Genomic DNA, 23,308 nt, shown 5'->3' on the forward strand with positions numbered 1-23,308 from the left:
GTCTAACTTTTATCTATATGCAGTCCAAAAATTATCATCTTTTCAATCCTAGTTCTGCAAATTGTCCATTATGAGTTATCATAAATATCAAACACATAGTTTATCCCTGGTCAAATAGTTCAGCCTTATCTTCCATAATTTTACTCTGCACAGTCTTGATGGTTAAATCATTTCAATGGCTTTGGTCTTTCATTGGAATGGGGTTTTTCCCCCATTTAAAATAAGTCTTCAAAGCTTTCACTATCCAACATTGTAAATCCCATAAAGACAAATTGTCCAGGATTTTGTGTTTTAGCTATTCCATGTTCTCATCCTTTTCTTTCCATAAAAAGTCATTGCCCTGAATTTTTTGTCACAACTGTCCATGTACACATCTTTTTCTGGATTTATCTTTTATGTTCTCGATTTGGTAATTTCAATTTTGTTGTTGTCCATGCCTTCAAACAGTATAATGTCTATGACAAATAAAAGTTTTTAAGTTTTTTTGTATCATCTTCTAAAATCATCATCATCATCTTTATCCATTGTAATCTTTTTGAGTTAATTGGTTATTAGTATTTTAGTCCATGTGTCAAGAAACTCTCTAAGATAAGATAAAATTACTGTATAGCTGTTATAGCCATTTTAACTCTTTTCTGCCTGGTTCTTTAGTTCCCTCTAGTGTTCCCTTTACAACCTTCATCAAAGCACAGTTCCTAATATGGATTTAGTTCCATTTCAATAATTTCCCATCTTTATTTAATTATATACTTGTTTTTCAAATGTTACATCCCTCATAAAGAACGATAATCCAAATCTCTCTGCTTTCCCAGTTTGTTTAAAACTTTCTTAAATCAAAATCCTTGTTTTGCCTATTGTATATTATTTATTATTATATTATTTCAAGTTATTAAATCTTTGTTTAAAATTTCTTAAATCCAAAAAAAAAAAAAGGTAAAATTGTGTAAAATTAAGTCTGTACTATTCATAAAGAGGTTAAATTGAATGTTTCCAAATTAGATTAGACAATGAATTTGACTGGTGGAAAGAGTCTTATCGTTGTGGAAAGACTCCACCACTGCTAAAAACAAAGATGTCATTTCCCTGAATTCCCTGAATGGTAGAGTGTTGTTTTATGGTCTCCTTCTAAGGAGCTGCCATTCAGAACACTCATGGATGATCTCCCGAACTCAGCTTCTCTGAAGAGATTTGAAAATGGTCTACTCATTGGTCTTTTATTTTTAAGTCATGACTCACACCAGAAATGTGTGTGTGTGTATGTATTCAGAATAAAAGTATAGACTCCACCACCAATAATTGTTCAATTATTATACAGATAAAAAAGAAAAGAAAAAGGTGCAGTGAAGTTGATAAGCCTCCTCCTCCTTAGCTCTATAGCAGCGGTCACCAACAGGTGGTCCGTGGAGCACTGATGGTCCGTGAGAAAATTTTGGTGGTCCGCAGAAAAATTATTTGCATTTTTTATATTGCACTAAATCAGGGGTACTCAAACTATGGCCCCTGGGCTGGATATGTGTTTGTATTGCTGCAGAGAGTCTCCCCCTTCGGGGTCTTTTTGTGTGGGTTGGAGGGAGGCAGAAATTGCGACTTAGGGTCTGTTTCAGCCTTCTGGTGTGGAGCTTTGGGCAAAGGCTGGAGGGAAGTGCCACTGGTAGCAAAGAGCTGGAGGGCCTCATTCCAGTGGGGCTGCCTCATGGCCTGGAACTGGCTGACCATCTCAGCCCACTGAGCCTCCTGGCGCCGGTAGCTGGTCTTGCATTCAGGCAGGTCTTCCCTCTGCTTGGAAAGCCTATGCTCATAGTCCTCAGTGAGGTGCTTCTGCTGAGCCTCCTTCTTGGTTAGATCCAATTTGAACTGAGCCAGCTGTCTTGCCAACTCTTTCTCGTGGTGGCTGCTTAGCTCCAACAACTGCTTCCTGTTGGGGCCCTAAGGAGCCCGGGCGGGCAGGCAAGTAGTGGCTGGGAGGGGAGGGGCAAGTAGAGGCCATTGAGGCGCCCCTCAATGTGAGTGACATTAAGTTGACCACACCCACCCAATCACATGACCACCTAGCCATACCCACCCAGCCGGTCATTAGGCAGATCATATTAGTGGTCCGCGGGATTTAAAATTATGAATTTAGGGGTCCCCAAGGTCCGAAATGTTGGGGACCCCTACTCTATAGCATACTTCTTCCTTTTTCCTATCATTCTTCTGCTTGAAAGAATGACAGAGTAAATGAATTTGAATAGGTTAAATCTGATAATGTGTTTTAAACTTTGGCTAGGTTCCAAGGAGCTCAAAGATGGTAAGCAGACCCAAGAAAATACTCTGCTACAAAGCTGTACTTAAATCTAGAATTATTGTGTGTTTTATATAACTAAGACTTTCCCAGTTAACTATATGAGATAACAATTGTATGTTGATGTGAAAGATTTATGATCAGATTTCTTGTATTACTAAAAATAAATAGCAGAAACAACAGAAAAGAAAGAGCATTGCAGAAAGAAAGAATATTAAGCTTCCCACCATCATTCCCTACAATGCTTATTTGTGGAAAACATACTATAATTGTAGGGATTAGTCTGAGATGATTCCTTTTTATGCTCCAAATCCTTCACCCAACAATCAGTTGAAGGGAGAAAGGGGAAGAGACAAAACATTTAAAGATCATGTTTCCATTCTTGTATCACCCCCAATTGTTGTCGCTTTTCCTTTAAATCTGAGTTTGTGGAAATGAAACAGGCATACAGACAAGCAATTTTGCTTATTTCCCAAAGGAAATGCTATATCTTCATATCGTATTAAGTTCACTTCTAGCCACAATTCCCCAAAGTCAGTGTCTGCTGCTTTATCCTCCCTCCTTTTATCACAGGGGCCGGCAATCTTTTTTCAGCTACAGACACAACAATATTTTAAAAATATATTCTGGTCCCAAGGGCTTTTGGGAGAAGAGTAGAAGTATAATGAAGTCACTGAAGGAGAAGGTGATAAAGATTACAAAGGGAGGTTTTAAAGTAGTGTTTCTCTCTTTTTGTAGTAATAATTTTTATTAAAGTTTAGAAACACAATGGTAAAAAAACCTAATACAAACTAAAAAGAATCTACAGAATAAAAAATGCAGAGAAAAAGAAAAAAGATACATAAAGAAATCCCCCCTCCTTCCAGACCAATAAAAATATCTTGAGTAATTTATAACCTTTTTTGATATTACTAAAAGATCTCTTATTCCCATACTTCCTCTCTTATCAATAGACAAATTATAAAATCTGTTCATTCAGTCCTAATCAACGATAACAATAAAGCCTGCCAGAAGCAATAATTTATACTGTATATTTTAACCTTAATAAAACAAATTAGTTTTATACCGGTATTATTTTTCTTTACTTCTAACACAATAATTTTCTATAAAAAATACAACAGAAGAAATCTCTTCCCTTAGCTTATCTGTTATCTACAAACAAATCTTTAAAGCCTAATCATTTGGTCCTAGTTAAAAGGAAGTCCATTAAGAGCTACCAGAAACAACACATATATTTTAATTTTGATCAAATAAATCCATTTTATATTCCTGCAGTTTATTTTTTTAGAAAGTTTGGCCTGTAATCCCTTCAATTTTTTTTTCTTTTTATGACCCTGTAATCGCTTTTATTGAGTTGGAGTCAGGGCGACTGAATGGAGCTGAGCGTTTACTGGACAGATGCCCTTCCTGATGTCTATGCAGAGTTTGCAGCAGATGTTTTCTGTTTATGCCCTGATAGAGAAATATTTAACCCGGCCTAGGACTCAAATTTACGAGTGGGAGGCGAGTGTCTTCTTCTCTAGGCCACTGCGCTGCTTTAATTCCTTCAAGTAATGTCCCACAAATTTATTTATTATTATTTTTTCTTTGTCTCCTCTTAGAAACTTTATTAATTTAACATGTCTCTTTTATAAAGGCAAGCAAGATAAAAAGCTATTCAAGGCACTTTTCTGATTTACTATTTGTTTTACATCACCTTTAATTATTAAGATATTAACCAATTTCATTTGTAAGTCTATTGTGTCATCTTTTTCCTTACCATTCTTGTAATCTGGCATTTTAAATCCACTTTTAGATCCACACTGAAATCATTCTTAGTCTCTATTTTGCCAGTATAATCTTTTCCTCTTCTGTAGCTTCTTTTAAATCCATTTTTATTTTAGCAGGCAATCTTAAAAGTAATTTCTGAGTTCTCTACTCCCATATATCTTTGAATTCTCCCACAGTCAAATAATATTGCTCCACTGCATTCATGGGCATCTTCTTCTTTAATTGTAATATTTAGTTGTCTCTAGTTGCCTCTAGTCAACCTTCAAAGTCCTGTCTTATCTTTTTTCTTCTTCCAATCAATAACAATTTTCCACAGGAGATTTTCTTATAGTTTATTTGAAAACTTTCATAAATATACAATATATTTATATATTTTACACAAATATATATATGTGTGTGTGTGTGTGTGTGTGTGTGTAAAAATTAAAACTCACAGAAAATATTCTTTCAAATCCTTCAGACCCCTTAATCCATTTCTAATTCTCCCAGATCAATGTTCTTGTCATCCTTTTACTATTTATTCAAAAATATTTTTTTCTTCATAAAGTCCTTAAACTTGCATGAAATGTCTTTCATCAAGGATAGAAGGAACCTTACACATGTAACGTAATTGCTGTTCTGGAGGTTCTTAACATCCAAAAGGCCATCAACAAACAATTTCCTAAAATGGCCAAGAAAGGAAGTATGCAAACCCAGTGTCTGTTAGAAGGCACTGAACCTCAGCTTAGGTGAGATGGTTTTACCCTGGTTCCCAGAGACCTAAAACCCACCAGAGAACACTGTGTTATGGGGGTCTAGGACAAGTCACCATGGTTGACTCACTGCAGCCAACTCGCACAGGACAACTCACCATGGGACAATTCAACGTGACCTCATGCTCTGGCTCACCCCAGCCTTATGGACTTCTAACTTGAGAAGACCCAAACCTAAAACAAGACAAGGCCTGGTGCAATTCACTTGCCCTTCTCTTGAGTTATCCCACATTGAATTGTCTCATGGCGAGTTGTCCCATGGCAAGTTGTCCATGGCAAGTTGTCCCTTGTCAGGTTGGCTGATGTGAGTCGGTTATTGTGAGATGTTCAGAGTGAGTCAGCCAGAGTTAGTTGTCCAATTCCAATCTTATGGTCTCTTTGTGGGGATCCTGGAGCACTTGGAGGCAATCCTGCCTCCCTCCTTGCTCTGGAGAAGGATTCTGAGGAGCAGATCCATTGACCAGCTCCTCTTTCCATCGTGGCCATCAGCCCCGCTCTCTGCAGAGTTATCTTCAATCCACCATTGCTTCCACAAAAGTCCTAAAGCAATGTTTCTCAATCTTGGCAACTCCCAGAATTCTCATCAGTGCCATGCTTCTTGTGGAATTCTGGGACTTGAAGTCTACACATCTGGAAATTGCCAAGGTTCTGAAACACTAGTTTAAAGCATAGGAGCAAAATCCAGTAAGTCACGTGAGGCTTTCTAGCTCTCTGAGATTCTGATATCCATCAGCAACTAACCCCCACACTTACTACTACTTTACTATCTTCTGCTTGGTATCTTTTCTGCAAATTAGAGTTGTCCATACACATTTTTCACAGGAGAGGAACAGAAACAAAGAGAGAGAGAAGGAACAGAATAAGGACAATTTTGATTTGGATAATATCTTTTTGCTTATATTCTTATATTATTTCAGACCTTGACATTAGTTAACATGAAAGGTGATGAAGATCATATTATGTGTGTATCTATGTTCAAATTTAATAAGTTTGATATTTAAGTCTTGTAAAAGTACTAATACTCAATTTTTGTGTTCTATCTTATTTAAAATATGTTTCCATTCATTGTACATCATTTTAAGCAGTATTGATTTCAGCTGTAAAACCTTGAACAGTCTTTAGAAATCATTATTGACCATATTGTTTTTGTTTGATATTCTCCAAGTGGTAAGACCACCCATATCATATTAGGTTGGGTGATCTCAATAGAATCAAAAGTGGAGCAGATTTTCATCATAAAAGGAAGAAAAGAGAACACTGGAAGGATGTTTGCTGAACTGACTGCACCATAGGTCACGGGTGGAATCCAGCAGATTCTGACAGGTCCTGGGGAACTGGTAGCGGAAATTTTGAGCAGTTCGGAGAACCAGCAAATACCACCTTTGGCTGGCCCCAGAGTGGGGTGGGAATGGAGATTTTGCAGTATCCTTCCCCTGACACGCCCACCAAACCATACTATACCACCAAGCCACACCCACAGAACCGGTAGTAAAAAAAATTGGATTTCACCACTGTCATTTTTCATTAGCTTATGCTGTAACATTAAATAAAATATAATGACAAAATGCAATATCGTATGTGTTTTGCAATCAGAAACAAAATATCTTTTGAAGCTAGGTATCTGCCTTTAATTTGGAGTGCAGTAACCTGATCTGAACTGACTACATACGAGGAACATTCCCAACTCCTATCTTTCTGAATCAGCATGTCTTCTGACTTTCTAAGATATTTTAATTATTTTTGGTAAGCTTTGTCCCAATCAATTAAAATCATGATTTTTTTTTCCTGCATGAAGTTTTTATATAAAGCAAGGAATATACAGGTTTTCATTTTTTTTCCAGGCAAGCTAACATTTCTATGCAATCCATCAAAATAATTAAACAAAAACAAAATTGATAATAAAATGTACAGACTAGTTTTTCAGATGTGGAGTCTGGATGAAACAATAAAAACCCAGGTCAACTAAATTGTTATATAAATTGTTGTTAAAGATTGTTGTTAAAGATAAATGTACAAGATTGACTTCCTATACTTTGATTATTTAACTGTCTGTGATTAAGAGTTAAATTAACGGTGCTTTCCTAGTTTTGAATAATATCCTTGCCAGAAATGTTTAAATATCACAATCGTCTATCTCACTACCTTTTGATGTTAATAGATGACCCCCAGATTTCCATAAAAAGCCATTTGGAACAACATGCGTCAAATTCAAACCAGGTGTACAAAAGGCAGCCCTATTGACTTCATGCTGATACCATCTGTGGTCAACTTGGCTGGCCCAAAATGCTATAGGGTGGATTTTTTGGCCGTGGGACATAATACTGCTGTTGGGTTTATATGTTCACAAAGCTAACCAGCAAGTTTCAGAAATTCAGTTTGTGCAAGATTTTGCATGTCTGGTTTCTTCCCTAAGAACAACATTCTGGATTGGTTTTGGATTTTATTTTTATTACAACAAACCACTTAATAGATTAAGATTAGTCATGATTAAATTAGTCATGATTAAGTTTAATTTATTGAGTTCAGTGGGCCTGTACTAAGCATGAGAGTGTCTGAATCCAATCTGTTATGAAGAACATCATCTAAAAATTTCACTAAAATAACTGGAATTAGCATAAGGATGCAGTTGTATTTGTATTCCCTGTTTATTAGCTCACCACTCAGCTCCAAAAACACATCAGTGAGAAGAGCAGTTTTTTAAAATCATTAGTAAATTGTTGCATACAAGTAGTCCTCGACCATAATTTAGCCCCAAATTTCTGATGCTAAGTGAGATAGTTGTTACGTAAGTTTTGATTCTTTTTATGGTATTTCTTGCCATGGTTGTAAAGTGAATCTCTGAAGCTGTTAAGTTAGTAACATAGATGTTAAGGAAATCTGTCTTCTCCATTGACATTTCTTGTCAGAAGGTCACAAAAGGAGATCACATGATCCTGGGACACTGCAACAATCAAAAAAATGAACCAGTTGCCAAGCATCTGAATTTTGATTATGGGATGCTGCAACAGTTGTAAATGAGAAAGAATGGTCTTAAGTCACCTTTTCAATGCTGTCGTAACTTTGAATGGTCACTAAATGAATTGTTGTAAGTGAAGAACTACCTGTATTAATTTTCTTGGCTTTTAAGTGTCTAGATCAGTGTTTCTCAACCTTGGAAGCTTGAAGATGGATGGACTTCAACTTCCAGAATCCCCTAGCCAGCGCTGGGGGATTTTCTATGAAAAATACATACAAAAACCTACGATAAAGGAAGAAAGCAAATACTTAGCCTCCATGGGGAGGGAATATATGGTAAGGGTGTGGCTAACTGATGAGGACCAATCAGTCCGAAATGATCTATATTAGTCTCCAATAGGCAGCAAAATGCTTGCTTGCTGTCTGAAGAAGCCTAAGATAGTGGATGTGATTTCACTGAGCTATGGCTGCAAACTTGGTTACGTAGGAAAATACCCGGTTGAAGAAAAATACACACAAAAACCTACGATAAAAGAAGAAAGCAAATATATACTGTATATTTGTTTTCTTCTCTTATAGTATGCCCTTTATGTGTATTTCTTCTCAGCCGGGTATTTTCCTACGTAAACCAAGATTTTCAAAATGCTGCCATAGCTCAGTGAAATCACATTCACATATGATTTTTAAAAGAAATAGCAATCTGGATACTAAGTCTTTTTGCTTCCAAACGATTCCAGCTCTTATCTCTTGGGATATGTGGGATGTTCTTTTCATCTTCAGTCAGCTGATTAAGAAGAACTTGAGGGAAGGCAGCACATTCATAATTAATGCTTAATTTCTGCCTTTAGAAAATCATTTTGAAAATCTTGGTTTACGTAGGAAAATACCCGGCTGAGCTGGTGCCTTCGGCTTCATGCCTGTGCGAGCAAAGCATGATCAGAGCTGCCGTCTCTCTATAAATACTGGTGGGGAGGTGTGGGGTGCTGGCTTTGTTGCTGTGAGAGGGTTGGTTGCCTGCGTTGTTACATCTTGATGAGTTGATGTTTGCAGATTAGTCAGCTGTTTCGTAACATTCTGTGTGGGTGAGGTCCTTGATGTGTGCTCATTAGTCTTTTGTGTTTTAACGACCTGGGTAATAGGCTGTGTGTTAACATCCTGAGTTCTAGTGTTGTGATATCCTGAGTTTTTTGATGAAATAGAGAAACACCCCCATAACATGAATAAACACGATGATACCTCCCGCCTACCGGACATCTGGAAACTAGCCCTAGTCAACAGAGGAGTCCCAGCCACCAAGATTAACACCGGATCCAAGATAACACATGACACCACCACCACTCATCCTCACCAGATTCAAATCCAAACCCATCCCATAGACAAAATACAACCACCATCCAAAAGGCAGACCACAGCGGCATCACCAGCTGCTACACCCCCCTCTGATCCCCACACAAAACAAACTGACACACGCCATGAACACATGGCAAGACCTCAAACTCAGAGCCAAACCAAAGCCCGGGATGTGGCATCACAGCCATCTGCTCAGGACATTACATTACACGCTTTGCTCGCACAATTCATAACTTGATGCTATCATGGTATCAATTGGTTGCCTTGAAAGCATTGTATTTTTACATGAAAACATTTGTTTTTATAATTACTTTACAAAGAGGAAAAAAAATCCCCCAATTTTCATAACTGCATTAAAAATATGATATACCACTAAGCTTAAAGGAACTAGAAAGGACTGGAAAATTATGCCACAAATAAAACTCTCTACAATTTGACCAAATTGAAGATGCTTTATTTTTAACAGCCCCTTCAGCCAAACAATCATTTCGATTTTCTGTGAACTAAACTGCAGATAAATTCTATCTGTGTAGAACAACTTCAATTTCCAGTTTACGTTTCCCAGCTGAATTTAAAGAAAAGCTTTGCATCATTTCTTATTGACAGACTGAATCATTGCCTCAGCATTTCACCATTGTCAATGTTAAAACAAGTACAAACATTAAAGCACGCATGTGGAATTTAACTGTTATGTGTAGAAAAACAAAAAAGGAGTTGTGCATCTGTTCATACATGTAGACCAGTGAGCTTGTATATTTAATATCTTCTGATGCTTTAGACGGAATGATACTGAGACAATTTCCTGGGGACTTGTGGTAATACTCATTAGCTATTCTGACACATTTTCTCTTGGAGCAATGTCAGAGAAGGATGTCTTGAAAAGAAATCCAACTTCAGTGATTAAAAGAATAATTCACACTAACATGAAAGCCGGTGTTTGGAGATGTAGCCTAGTACTGAATGTGCAATGTATATTTCTAACATATATACAAGAGCTTATTCAATATATATTATACTGGATCAGGCTGATTTTCTAAAGGCAGAAATTAAGCATTAATTATGAATGTGCTGCCTTCCCTCAAGTTCTTCTTAATCAGCTGACTGAAGATGAAAAGAACGTCCCACATATCCCAAGAGATAAGAGCTGGAATCATTTGGAAGCAAAAAGACTTAGTATCCGGATTGCAATTTCTTTTAAAAATCTCTGTGTATATGTATGTATGTTCATTTTACACACAGACACAGACACAGACACACACACACACACAGATGCATACATATACATGTATACTTTCTTATCTATAGTGATTTGGGAAACAGAGATAATCTGGTTGTGAAAATAAATGAAACTGAAAAATTTATAAGCGGCAAGGCCGGTTGATTATTCCAAATCCATATGGGGAGTTCATTATACTTCACCTTTTAGTGAAGCTTTCTATGTTTTAGTTCCATTGACCACATCTTCACAGTCTCACTTCAGAGCCTTATTTTTGTATGTCCTTGTTCCTTTTTCTGTTTTCCATAGCCACAGAAAAACATCTATATGCTAACACCAATGTGCTTTCCTTCAAAATAAAGTGTTACTTTTTTTAATGCAATTATTTCACAAGACCAAATCATATGCATCAGTAAACCCTATTTTTTTTACAACTCAAATAAAGGAAATCTGATGTCTATTCTTTCAAATGTGTTCTTTGTTATCTCCTTGATATATTCTTTTCTCAGATCAGAAGATTTAACAAGTATCTTCATGAATATATTGAGAAGCATGGAAGACCAGATAGAATCAACTACCATATTTTTTGGAGTATAAGACGCTCCGGACTATAAGACACACCTAACTTTTTTGGTGAGGAAAACAAGACAAAGAAATCTGCCTCTGCCTCTGCCTCTCAGCAATTTTGCCTTGTTGCAGCAAACAGCAAATAGCAAATAGCCTGCTTTACTTTCATTTTCGTTTTCAGCATAGCTTGATTAGCGCAAGGAAAAAAAAACAACCTGCTCCCAGCAATTTACCTCCTTGCAGCAAGCAGCAAGAAGAAACAGCCCATTTCAGCTTCAGCACAGCCTAATTAGCACAAGTTGATTGTCCGTTGGATCGGCCTCCTGATACCCAGCCGTTTCAGGCTGCAGGGATTGCCCATTGCCTATTGTTGCTCGGACTTCTGCTGCTTGCTGCAAGGAGTAAATTGCTGGGAGCAGGTTGTTTTTTTTTCCTTGTGCTAATTAAGCTATGCTGAAAACAAAAATGAAAATAAAGCAGGCTATTTGCTATTTGCTGTTCGCTGCAACAAGGCAAAATTGCTGAGAGGCAGAGGCCAAAGTGTGGTGGCCAATGGGTGGACGGGGCTACATTCAGTGTCTAAGACACACCTAAATTTTCACCCCCTTTTAGGGGGGGAAAGGTGCTTCTTATACTCTGAAAGATATGGTAGCATGTGACATGGAAAGATTTAAGGTCAGAAGAGTGGACTAAGCATTTCTATAGGTTGTTTTCTGTCATTGTGTTTTAAATGATTTCAAACTCCTTTAGTTATAGTCCTTAAGTGAGACCCATAATTTTCTGGAAGAGGAACGTTCCAAAGTCAACATGCTTAAGACACTACAATAGATATTTGTGAAGAAATACTTACTGAAATATATGAAGAATCACATCAGTATAAAATAGAAGTCCATACTTTGTGACTTTTGTTGTTTTAAGGACTGTGTATTAAAGACATATTTATGTGATTACATCAATTTGCAGGGCCTAGAAGGATGTAGTTAACCCAGAGCAACAGCCTATTGTTTGGAAAGGTATGTGTCACAGTAAAGCATTATCTACTACACTGTTGTATCCAGGCCTTGGAAAACACAACACAACACAACAAAACAATTCACAAAAGGAAGGAAGATAGACATAATAGGCCTATTTAAAAGCTCAGGGCATAAAAGACTTCTCATATTTGGCAATTTAATTAAAATACAGGAATAACAGGTGATTGTGGAAAAAATAATCCTTCTTCTTATATACATTACAGGCATAGATATTAAATACAGAGAGATTCAGGGCCATGCGTCTGGCTTTTCTCCTAAAGTGATATGGTCTGTCTTCCCTGCATCTTCACCTTAGTACTATTAGAAAAGCTTGTATGAAGACTAGTTGGTCCAAGGTACATCCAGAAAACTGCCTCACACAGCAAGGCAGAGTAGAGTAGGGCCATGATAGGAAAAGCTCATTAGAACCTTTGATAGAATCAAGGACCTGGAGCATGTAAGAGCCTATAAAAGGCCATTATTTATTTATTTATTTATTTATTTATTTATTTATTTATTTATTTATTTATTTATTTATTTATTTATTTATTTATTTATTTATTTATTTATTATTTTTTATTTATTTGTTTATTTATTGGTTCGATTTATATGCCGCCCTTTTCCGGAGACTCAGGGCGGCTTACAATGCGTTAAGCAATAGCCTTCATACTTTTTGTATATACCTGCTTAGTAGGGCTTTCGACCTCCCCCTAAGCTGTGTTCTTTTTTTATACAAAGTCAGCTTATTGCCCCCACAAACCGGGTCCTCATTTTACCTACCTCGAAAGGATGGAAGGCTGAGTCAACCTTGAGCCTGGTGAGATTTGAACTTGCAGTAATTGCAGGCAGCTGGTGTTACTTAACAGTGCTTTAGTCTGCTGCGCCACCAAGGCTCTTTGACTCTAAAAGTCAGAATGAGGAGTGATGCATTAGCAATGGAAAATTATTTGAAATTGAAAAGTGTGGTATGAAAATATTTTAACATGGTGACTCATTCCCATTTGAGTCTTTCCATGAACTTGGAGAGATTGAGGTTATTTCTGTAGCCCCACTGTTCACACGATGCCTCTTTTGCATGATACACATCTTAAGTAGGGGCTAGTAAGACATGCACACCGCAGTAGAATGCAGCAAACTATCTGTCCTTGTGGTAGACGTGCCATATTGCTTTTTATCTGAGAAGAAGGAGATTTGTTAATAATTGGCTGGACTATCATGTGGAGTTGATATATTGATTGGTCAAAAATTGCACAGGCCAAAAGTTGGCAAGTGCTCCTGAAAGGTAATGTAGTGGATAAGAGAGATTCTCCTTTCATGTAGTTTTTTTTTTTCTTTCAATTTTTGCTTTGCTTACCCTTTCCTCAACATTGCTACTCTGTCACACATTGTATTTTCTTTAGACCAAATAGGAGCTATCATTGGTATAACCCTGCCAACAGGCCAAGTTTCTCAACACAAATTTCTAGCAACTGGGAAAAGGTTAAAATATTTGTCTTTTCTGAAACACACACCCTAGCTATGATTGACATACCAGTTTGAGAAAACAAATATTGATTTGCAGAAATTTTTGCTGATCTTGTGTATTTATTTATCTATCTATCAAATTTTTACAGTGCCTAGCTCACCTAAGTGATTCTTGGCCTTTCTTATTCCACAAAATAAGTATACAGATACCTTTCTCTCCTTTCTGCTGTCATATATATGTCCAGGTATGTGCACCATGCGGGATTAGGCACATATATTCTACTTTTGCTCAAGAGGAGAAAGAAAAAGGGGCTTAGAATGGAGGAACCATCAGAATTTCTAGAATTCTTTTCTCCACAACCTTTTGCTGGATCCAGCCCAATTTTGCACTCTGGCTTCTTCCACTACCCCAAATTCAATCCTTTTCCAGTTCGTTTTCAGAAAGTTATCTTGCTGAAAGAATACCAAAGCAAATTAATCTAATTTCTTCCCAACATTCTTTTGGCTTGGAAAGAATTAAAGTAATCAAAGGAATATAGTCTAGATAGCCACGGATAGATAGCATCCCTGTTCTTTCCAATCTTGCATTTATATAACTGGAAAAAACCCACCATTGTTTAGCCCAGAGCATTTTGTTAATAGAAAAGCAAGATAAAATACCCCCCCGCTTTTTTTTTTTTACTATACCAGGTAGAGAGGGCGGTTTAATTGTACTTCAGTGCTAATTATGGGATAAAGTGCTTCAAAAGCCTGAAGTAGCAGATCAGGATTCAGAGGCCGGAAAAAATTGTATGGCTTCTTCAGCTCTTTTAGCTGGCAGAAAGGATATATAGTAAATCCAGAAAATACCTCTCCACAGCAGGACCATAAGAAAGGGAGGGCAGGAAGAAATGTCATTTTCTCCATTTTTATCTGGTTTAATAATTGGTTCAAAGAACAAGTCTTTCAAATTCTTCAGCCCCTTCTCCCCCAAATCTTTGGGATAGTTATAGGTTATTCATATGCAATTGCTGCCTGAGGCAATGGCTCACTTGGTTTAGTCATAGGGTTTGCCCTCTATACATCAATTCATTTGCTTTTAGATTTCGGCAATATTTTTAGGTTTTTCCGCTGCATCATTTAAAGAGCTTTGACAATGTATCTTGCCTGGTCAATTAGTGCATTTCTCTTGATATGTGGACGGAAACTTTTGTTTCTGCAAAGGCTTTCATTTTTCAAATGTGTAAAGTTGAAAAGTTCATTCTATTTTTGTCCCAGTGGAAAGCAGCCTTTTCTTTCTGCAATTTCCTTCTGTAATTTTGAATTTTAATTTTAGAGACTATGAAGCAAGTAGTGATTATAGTCTTGCATTATTATATGTGCTGTGGTAGAGTGGGAGATGTTGTCTCCAAATATGGAGATTAATATCATAAAGTTGCTGCCAACAGAGTATGTGGTGATGGCACGATATAACATTGGAAAGACTCAGCCAGCCTCACTGGGATTTACTTTTTAAGAGTTCTTCTGCTTGCATATAAATCTTTAGATGAGAAGCTGCAATCCTCCATCCAATTGCAGTGCTTGAGTTGATGCCTTGATGTTAGACTCATTCGTAGCCTCCCTAATTTAAAAGAATATTTTTTTAAAAAACCATGAGCTGGTATCAGTAAGCACAAGTAGGATTCTTGAAGCACAATGGTGTCAGCAACACTGTGTTGCAAATATTGGGCATAATTTCAGGGGGTCTTCAGACTAATTTAAGAAATCTGCTTCAAGTGATAGATAAGGAACTGCCAAGAATTATCTGCCTAGCTGTGCAAGGGAGAAGGGATAGGTGAAAGACAAACAAGGATGAGCGGTGTGCTTTGAGTGTATTTTATCTTAATTTGGAAAGGCAAGGATAAACTTGATGTCAATATAGTAGTAAGAATTTTAACCAGATGCCTTTATGTGCTGGGAACTTCCCTTCTCCCATTATAATAGGCACAATTATTATCAGCGAAGTGTCAGTAAATGCTTGATTAATATTTATATGCCTGTTCCTGTCTGTTAAAAATCACTACAGGGGGTTGCCTCTAAGCAGAAAAAAACATGTTGGCTCACCTTGATCAGCCCCTGGATTCCTGTCAGCATTCCTGAGCTGCTAAATAAATCACTGTAAGTCCCCTCTAGCCATATCACGCCAAGGTAGCCTTATCATGCAAGGATATTGGCAAAGGAGAATTTATCCCAGAGGGAATCTCTGCTATTCTATAATCAAATTACTGTCTCATATGTTTCCTGTATCAACCTGACCTAAGACAGCAAGTGGCAAATTGGGATATAATCAACCTCTCTCAAATAACCGTGGTGCTAACATGCATTTATTGTTGTTGTTGTTGTTGTTATTGCCCTTTCAAATCTCATTTCTATACATAAATCTGGTTTAATGGATTACATTTATCAAAGGGATATTTTACAAATGAAATAATTTCTTTGCTAGTTTACACAGCAAGCGTTGAACAAAATATTAGATTTTTATAATACATGCATGTAAAAGGAAAGTTTGGATCTGAAAGGGGAATAGGGTGGCTTCTTTTCAGGTCAAATGACTATTTCCCTTGAATCTTACCCTCCTGTAAATACTAATTACTATGTTAGAGGCAACAGCTGTTAAGAACCGAGACACAACACACCCTTAAGAGCTCATTTTAAAACAAACTCAGGGAAACACTTTATCAAAAACCATTTGTTTGCTGAAAAGGGATTGTGCTAGACCTCTAGCTGAGAATTAACATTATTTCTATGAGGTGAATTTGAAATGTGCAAAACAAGACGTTATATAGCTGAGCTGTCATATAGTTGTGTTCCAGAAGCTGCTGTAAATGAGAAGCATTAGGATCGTATTCAAAATTTGATGGGGTGGAGCCAAATGAAGGCGTTCTGTTGCCTTAGCAACCTTTTCTACAGCAAAGAAGAAAAAGAGACACTCTTATACAGGTATTTAATCTGAGAGATGAAACAAGATTATGCTCTGAGAAAGAAGCACCTTGATTTGGTGGTGGTGGTGGTGGTGGTGGTGGTGGGGTGAATGAGTCATGCAATGCTGCATTTTGCCCACTTGTTAATGAACTTACAGTTTTTACTTGGAAAAATGGGAGAGTTTCTCAACAGCTCCAGAGGGGAATTATATGCTGTCTCAGAGCTCATCCACACAACCTTCTGTCAAGTGACATATGGCTTGCTGCCCTCAAAGCACTCCCTTACAAAGCATCCAGAATGGGAATGTGCAGCACAGCTGTACTATGTGACACTATAACTGCAGTGATTGGTGGTTTTCATGCTTGAAATTTAACTGCCACCATCAAAAAAATTGTTGACCTAAAACCACTAGATACAGTAAAAAGCATGTCTCTTTTGACTGCCACATAGCGATTGATCCAATTTTGGTCACCCAGATGCATCTTCTGCATAAGATTTTGGGGATTTGATATGTTCAGTGTGGAGGTTGTTTTGGGTACACCCAAGGTTGGTGTTTTTTTTTTCTTTCTGTGTCTTCAAGGCAATTTTTGACTCCTGGCAACTTCCTAAAGTAGTCCAAGCAGTTTTCTTTTAGAAGATTTTAGAAGTGGTTTGCTATTGTCTCCTTCAAGGGCCGAGAGAAAGGTATTGGCCCAAAATCACCCAAGAGATTTTTTTTTAAAAAAAATTCTTGGTTGCCATTTATGGAACATCCAGATTTATGCAGTTTAAATGCAAATGTTAGGTAAATGCTGTTGAAGAATTGCAGTTTGTGAAAGAGGTGCCATATACAAGTAGGTGAACCGAAGAAGCTTCTTGGATAAGAGTTGAAATGTTTTCAAGAAAAATCAAGAAACCACTTGGGGCTGTTTGGGTCTTAGGAATGTAATGTTATACTTATACAGGACAAAAGATGGAGAATGTTCAGAATCATAGGATTCAGACATCCTCAGCCTTCATCTTGTCATAGCTTTGACCTGGAACATTTTGTTCCCCATTCAAGCACCCATAACCTTCAGCCACTTGAGGAAATAATTTGATTGGTTTAGGTTGAGGTTGGTGTAGGTTGGCTTAGGTTGAGTTTGGTTGTATTGATGATTCTTGACCCCATAATAGATAATCATACCCCTTGGTTTCATGTTAAATAAAAGCAGAGAGAGAAAATTTAGGGGAACCTCACCTTCGGACTGGATCTTAGTCCCATTACCAATACCAACTGGAACTAGCCATGGAGGATGGAAGAGAACCAATATAAGAACAACTGTACCTCCAACCTATCAAGTCTTAAATCCTGAAACTAATTCAGAAGGATATTATAAAAGATCAAAAATGGGTAAAATGGATGTATATCCCAATCCTTCCAGATGTCATCTAAAAGCTGATACATGCTGTCTCAGTGCTGTATCCTGATATGAATCCCAAGTGGAAGATTTCAAAACTTAAGATAAAATTCTGGAGTTGGAAGCCTTATCAAAGAATATTTGATATTCCATCCACTGCTGATGCAGAAAATCCACAACTGCAAAACTGCAGGTACAAGACTTGGTAGCATTAAAAAGTGTCAATGAAGAATGATCTGCTACTCTCTAAGATACTGTGCTGGATCAAACTAGGAATGTTAGGAAGACACTTTTCCTGGACTGACTTGTATCTTTCAATTAACACCTAGAAAAGGGGGTTCTTAGATAAGTTAGTTCTTCCTATTTACTCTTGCCAGCTATGAGATAATAAATATCCAACTCTAATCTCAATGAGATAATTATTTCCTTCTCTTTTTTTGGTGCTAATTAAGGGTCTACTACACCCTTAATTTTCAATAATATCTAACATTCCTTTGCTGATGCCTAAACACAGCAACTTTGAGGTGGAGGGGGAAAGAGAGCTTGCAAGGCTATAAAACCTGCCTTGCAACCTTTTTGTGAGATGAATTCCATCCTCACCATTCTGGTTCACTGTAGCCAGGGGTGAAATTCATAATTTTCCCCTACCGGTTCTGTGGGTGTGGCTTGGTGGGCATGACTTGGTGGGATGCACGGCTGTCTTTAGAAGAGCACAGGATGGCCGTGGCCAGGGGGGCTTTTTATCAGGTTCGTCTGATCCGCCAGTTGTGACCCTTTCTGGATCGGGATGCCTTGCGCACGGTCACTCATGCCCTTGTCACCTCCCAGCTGGACTACTGAAATGCTCTCTACATGGGGCTCCCCTTGAAGAGCACTTGGAGGCTCCAACTGGTCCAGAATGCGGCTGCGCGGGTAGTTATGGACGTGACTCATTACACCCATATAACACCTCTCCTGCGCGAGCTGCACTGGCTCCCAGTGGTCTTCCGGGTGCGATTCAAGGTGTTGGTTACCACCTTTAAAGCGCTCCGTGGCTTAGGGCCGGGGTACCTCTGAGACCGGCTTCTGCTGCCAGTAGCCTCCCACTGGCCAGTTTGTTCCCACAGAGAGGGACTCCTCAGGGTGCCATCGGCCAACTTATGTTGGCTGGTGACACCCAGGGGGAGAGCCTTCTCTGTGGGTGCTCCAGCCCTTTGGAACGAACTGCCCCCAGAAATACGTAAGATTTCTGATCTCCGTGTATTTCGCTGCACTCTTAAAACCCTACTGTTCCGCCAGGCTGGGCTATCTTTGTGAATGTTTTTAAATTGGGTGTTTTAATTAGGTTTTAATTCTGAGCCAAAATTATTTATTACTTTTAATTGGTTTTTAAATTGATGTATATATATTACATTTTAATTGGCTGTACACCGCCCTGAGTCCTTCGGGAGGAGGACGGTATAGAAATTAAATTAATAATAAATAAATAAATAAATAATGACAGGGGAAGGATACTGCAAAATCTCCATTCCCACCCCACTCCAGGGGAAGAATATTGCAAAATCTCCATTCCCACCCCACTCTGGGGCCGTCAGAGGTTGTATTGGCCAGTTCTCTGAACTACTCAAAATTTTTGCTACTGGGGGCTTCCGGTTTGGTTTCCGTCGTCGCCAGACGGTCTTTTGGGACCGCCAGCCTCGTCGCCCATAAAGAGCCATCTCTACAGCTGAGAGACGGCTCGAAAAACTCCATCTCATTGAGGAGATGTGAGAGAGAGCCGGCGAGAACAGGTAGAGCCCTTTGCGAACTCCCCAGAGTTTTTTTTACTCTTGGGGAGGAAGCAGAATGTGGCTCCCTATCCAGCTCGCCGCTGCTCCGGGCTTCGGGGGAACTCTGCGCTTTGCAGAGCCAGGCGATGGGACCAACCCAATCAACGAAAACTAACAGATTGTCTGAACAAGCAGGATGAAATCCAGAGCTGGGACTCTAAATTGCAAGTATTTCTAACAACCCTATGAGTGATTTTAAAAGTGAAGAAACAGTGAAACGGGAGGAAAAAAAAAGAAAGTTTAAAATGGCGACTGGCTGAGGCTTGAGAAGAAAGCTGAAAGCGAAAGTCCTTCCGTTTGAATAGTTTAATACGTTACAAAGTATCTGAAACAATAGCGCTGGCTGGAAGTGAAGAGAAAAATTCCTACTTCATGCTTCTTCCTTCTTAGAGACTTGATATTGATATTGTTTGGAGAGAAGTCTTTTTTTTTAAAAAAAGAGTCTGTTTGTGTGGCAGGATGGCGTTAAAAGTGACAAAGCCAGACAACCAAGGTGTGTGTGTGTGGGGGGGGGGGGGGCTCCCCCATTTATAAATCATATGAACAAGTTTTGAGCTTGCAGATGCAGAAGAATGGCTTTAAAGACCTAAAGGAATTTGTTTTGGAGGAGATGGCAAGACATGATGAGATTGTGAACCAGAATCTTGAAAAATTTAGACAGGAAATTAAAGAGTTGGTACAACAAAAGTATGATAACCTGAAACGATATATTGTAACAGCTTTGAAAAGCTTTTCAGAAATAATTATAAAGATGGATAAAGATATCAACTTAGAAATAGAGTCTAAAATGAAGGAAGCTGATTATAAGATTCATAATCTGGATAATAAAATACAAAGAATTGAAAATGATTTGATAAATATTCAAGAAAATAGCCCAGAAGTAGAGTCTAAAATAAAGGAAGCTGGTCACGAGACTTACAATGCAGATAATATAAAACAAAGGATTGAAAATGAAGTCACAATGATGCAATTCAGATCCATGAAATTTGCGGTCAGGATGAGGGGAATACAGGAAAATAACAGAGATGATTTGAGAAAGATGTCTGCTGAAGTTCTGGATGAGATTTTAAAGGTTAGTCCTGAAGAGGTATCCTGTAAGATTGATAAGGCCTACAGAGTAAATTCTTGGGTGGCAAAGCAAAGGCAGTTGCCCAGAGATGTGGTGATTTACTTTACTGATAAAGGAATAAGAAATGATATTGTGCAAAAGTCTTTTAACTCCAATCTAGAAATGAATGGAAGGAAGATTTGGATATATAAAGAGCTGCCGTCCAAGATGTTAAAAGATAGAAAGGGCTTTGGATTTTTGGTGACTGAATTAAGGAAACAAAACATCCCATTTAGGTGGGATGCTCCAGTTGGTATAATATTGAGATATCAAGGAGAAAGATATCAACTAAATACTGTTGAAAAAGCGGAAGAATTTTACTACAAGGTTTTTAAAATGGATCCAACATCTCCACGTATGTCATCAGTGTTAGGAACACAGAAGGGGGATAAAGAAAAGCAAAATGAACAAGAGATTGAAACTCAGGCTAAGCAGATGGAGATGGAGGTAATGGAAAAACAACAAGTTACAGAGGCCTTTTTGGATGAGCCGCTTTTGGATTCTCCTTCAGAGGCTATAGCTGGACCACCTATAAATATAAGAGAGGCGGCTTTGGATTTCGATTTGATGTCTTATCAAGTTACAGACCAGCATGTAATTCAATCAGCTGATATACAAGTCTTAGAAAGGCAACCAGGATGGAGATCTAAACCACAACAAGTTAAGAAAAGAAGAAGCAGGTTCTACAAAACTAAAAAATTTTAAACTAAACAAAAATTTTTTTTTTTTTTTTTTTAGCCAACAGACTAATGCCAGTTACTTAAGAGATGATTAAATATAATAAGCGGGATTTATAGAAGGCTGATACATGAAAATATAACTGAGGCAAATCATAGACTTATACTATTTTGAAAAGAATAACAGATCTCTGCAGTGCTGGTGTTCTTGGGATGTGGAAGATGGCCTTTCATTGAGCGGATTGGAACTTTCTATTTTGGACTCTTTGAAAAATGGATTACGTATATGTTGAGTTATAAGGCAAGAGAACTATGGAACTGGGGCATGCAGAAGATCTGGTTGTTACCCTAATGTGGTGGTTGGAATTAATAATCTAGACAAAAGACACTACAGAAGATACTACATGGAATATAAATATAAAGTCACTCGGGTGGTTTTTTATATATGAAAACATTTATTATTGATGGGGGCAGATGGTAATTGAAGATACTGAATATACTGTTGGAAGCAAACTTGATGTTACCCTAACATGGGCGATGGAATTAATAATCCAGTTGAAAGACATTACAAAAGATACTATATGGATTACAAATTTAAAGTCATTTGAGGATTTTATATATATATGGAAATATCTTTTAGTGGTGTGGGCAGAAGAATAAAGATATTAAAAATATTATGTATGGTAGACCTGTAGGAAAGTGGGTGGAGATAGGTTAGGTTACTGATTGTTTAGTTTAGGAAAAGGGATGTTATGTTCAGATATTAATATACGTAAAAGATTTGAATTAAGAGATATATGTATGGCGGTGGAGGAAATGGGTAGATTATGAGTTGAATAAATGCCAAATTAGGATTTATTATATAATTGTATAGCTGAAAGTTGCTTTGAAATGTATAGTATAGGGGGGATATAATAATAATGTTAGAAAGAAATGGTTAGCATATGGGGGGTGGTGTAAAAGGATGATAAAGTATTATATAATGTGATATCAATTTGGATTTTATTTTGGAGAAGCCATGGGGGGAGGGGAGGGGGGGTTAGGGAGGAGGGGGGGGGGAAGGGGGGAAAAATCTGTATTTGAAAAACTTTTTCAATAAAAAAAAAATTGCTACTGGTTCTCCAGAACCTGTCAGAACCTGCTGAATTTCACCCCTGACTGTAGCATATAGAGAAGGGACCCCTGGTACTTTAAGTAAAAAATAGAGAATATAAGTAAACCTGATGCCATTTGTTTCAGTCCTACCATCTCGTTTAATGTCTTCCTGCTTTGATATCTGTCATGCAAATTCTAAATTAGCTGGCAATACAAGAATTTCGAAAAAAACAACATTGTAGGTAGGGAGTTTCCACTAAATGATTACTATGATCAATGTGGCAGCCATAAGGCACTCATTTATGAGATAGCACATTAGGCAGGTTGCTTCTAACCTTCTCTTTTCTATCACCTCAATTTAATTCTGCCTTTTGGGGGTGTTAAATTGGCATTATTCCAATTCCCTCCATCTTATAAATAAACATAGTGCTTGAGGCTGGCACTGCATTTTCAGAAAACTGATTTTCCTTATTAGGATTATTATTATTTAGAATCAGGTCAGGCAGGGAACTTGGTGGGGACCAAAGGAAGCGACTCCTGAAATTTGCAGCCTGTAGATAATCAGTTTTCTATTTTTTAAAATAGATTGTGTTTGACATTCATGTAAAAAAGAACCATTTTTTGCACATATAGTTTTCTTTGAATTTTTATGTCTAGTAAATAGGAACTGCTATTCCTTTCAAGAAGTGTTTTTTTTCCCCTTCTTCTGCTATTGATGTTGCTCCCTTCAAAAAAAGAAAAAGGAAAAATTGTGCTGTCACCTGATGTATCGATATTCTAAGGCTTTAGTGACCCTTGAAGGAAGGAGTGGTGGTGGTGAAGAAATCCTGAAATATAGTTCCTCCACTTTATAGGATAGAAATGCAACAATAGCAATAGCCCTTATACTTTTATACCACTTCACAATGCTTTACAGCTCTCTCTAAGTGCTTT

The sequence above is a fragment of the Pantherophis guttatus genome, chromosome 3, assembly GCF_059756535.1.
Source record: "Pantherophis guttatus breed Tessera chromosome 3, ASM5975653v1, whole genome shotgun sequence".
NCBI classification, from domain to species: Eukaryota; Metazoa; Chordata; class Lepidosauria; order Squamata; family Colubridae; genus Pantherophis; species Pantherophis guttatus.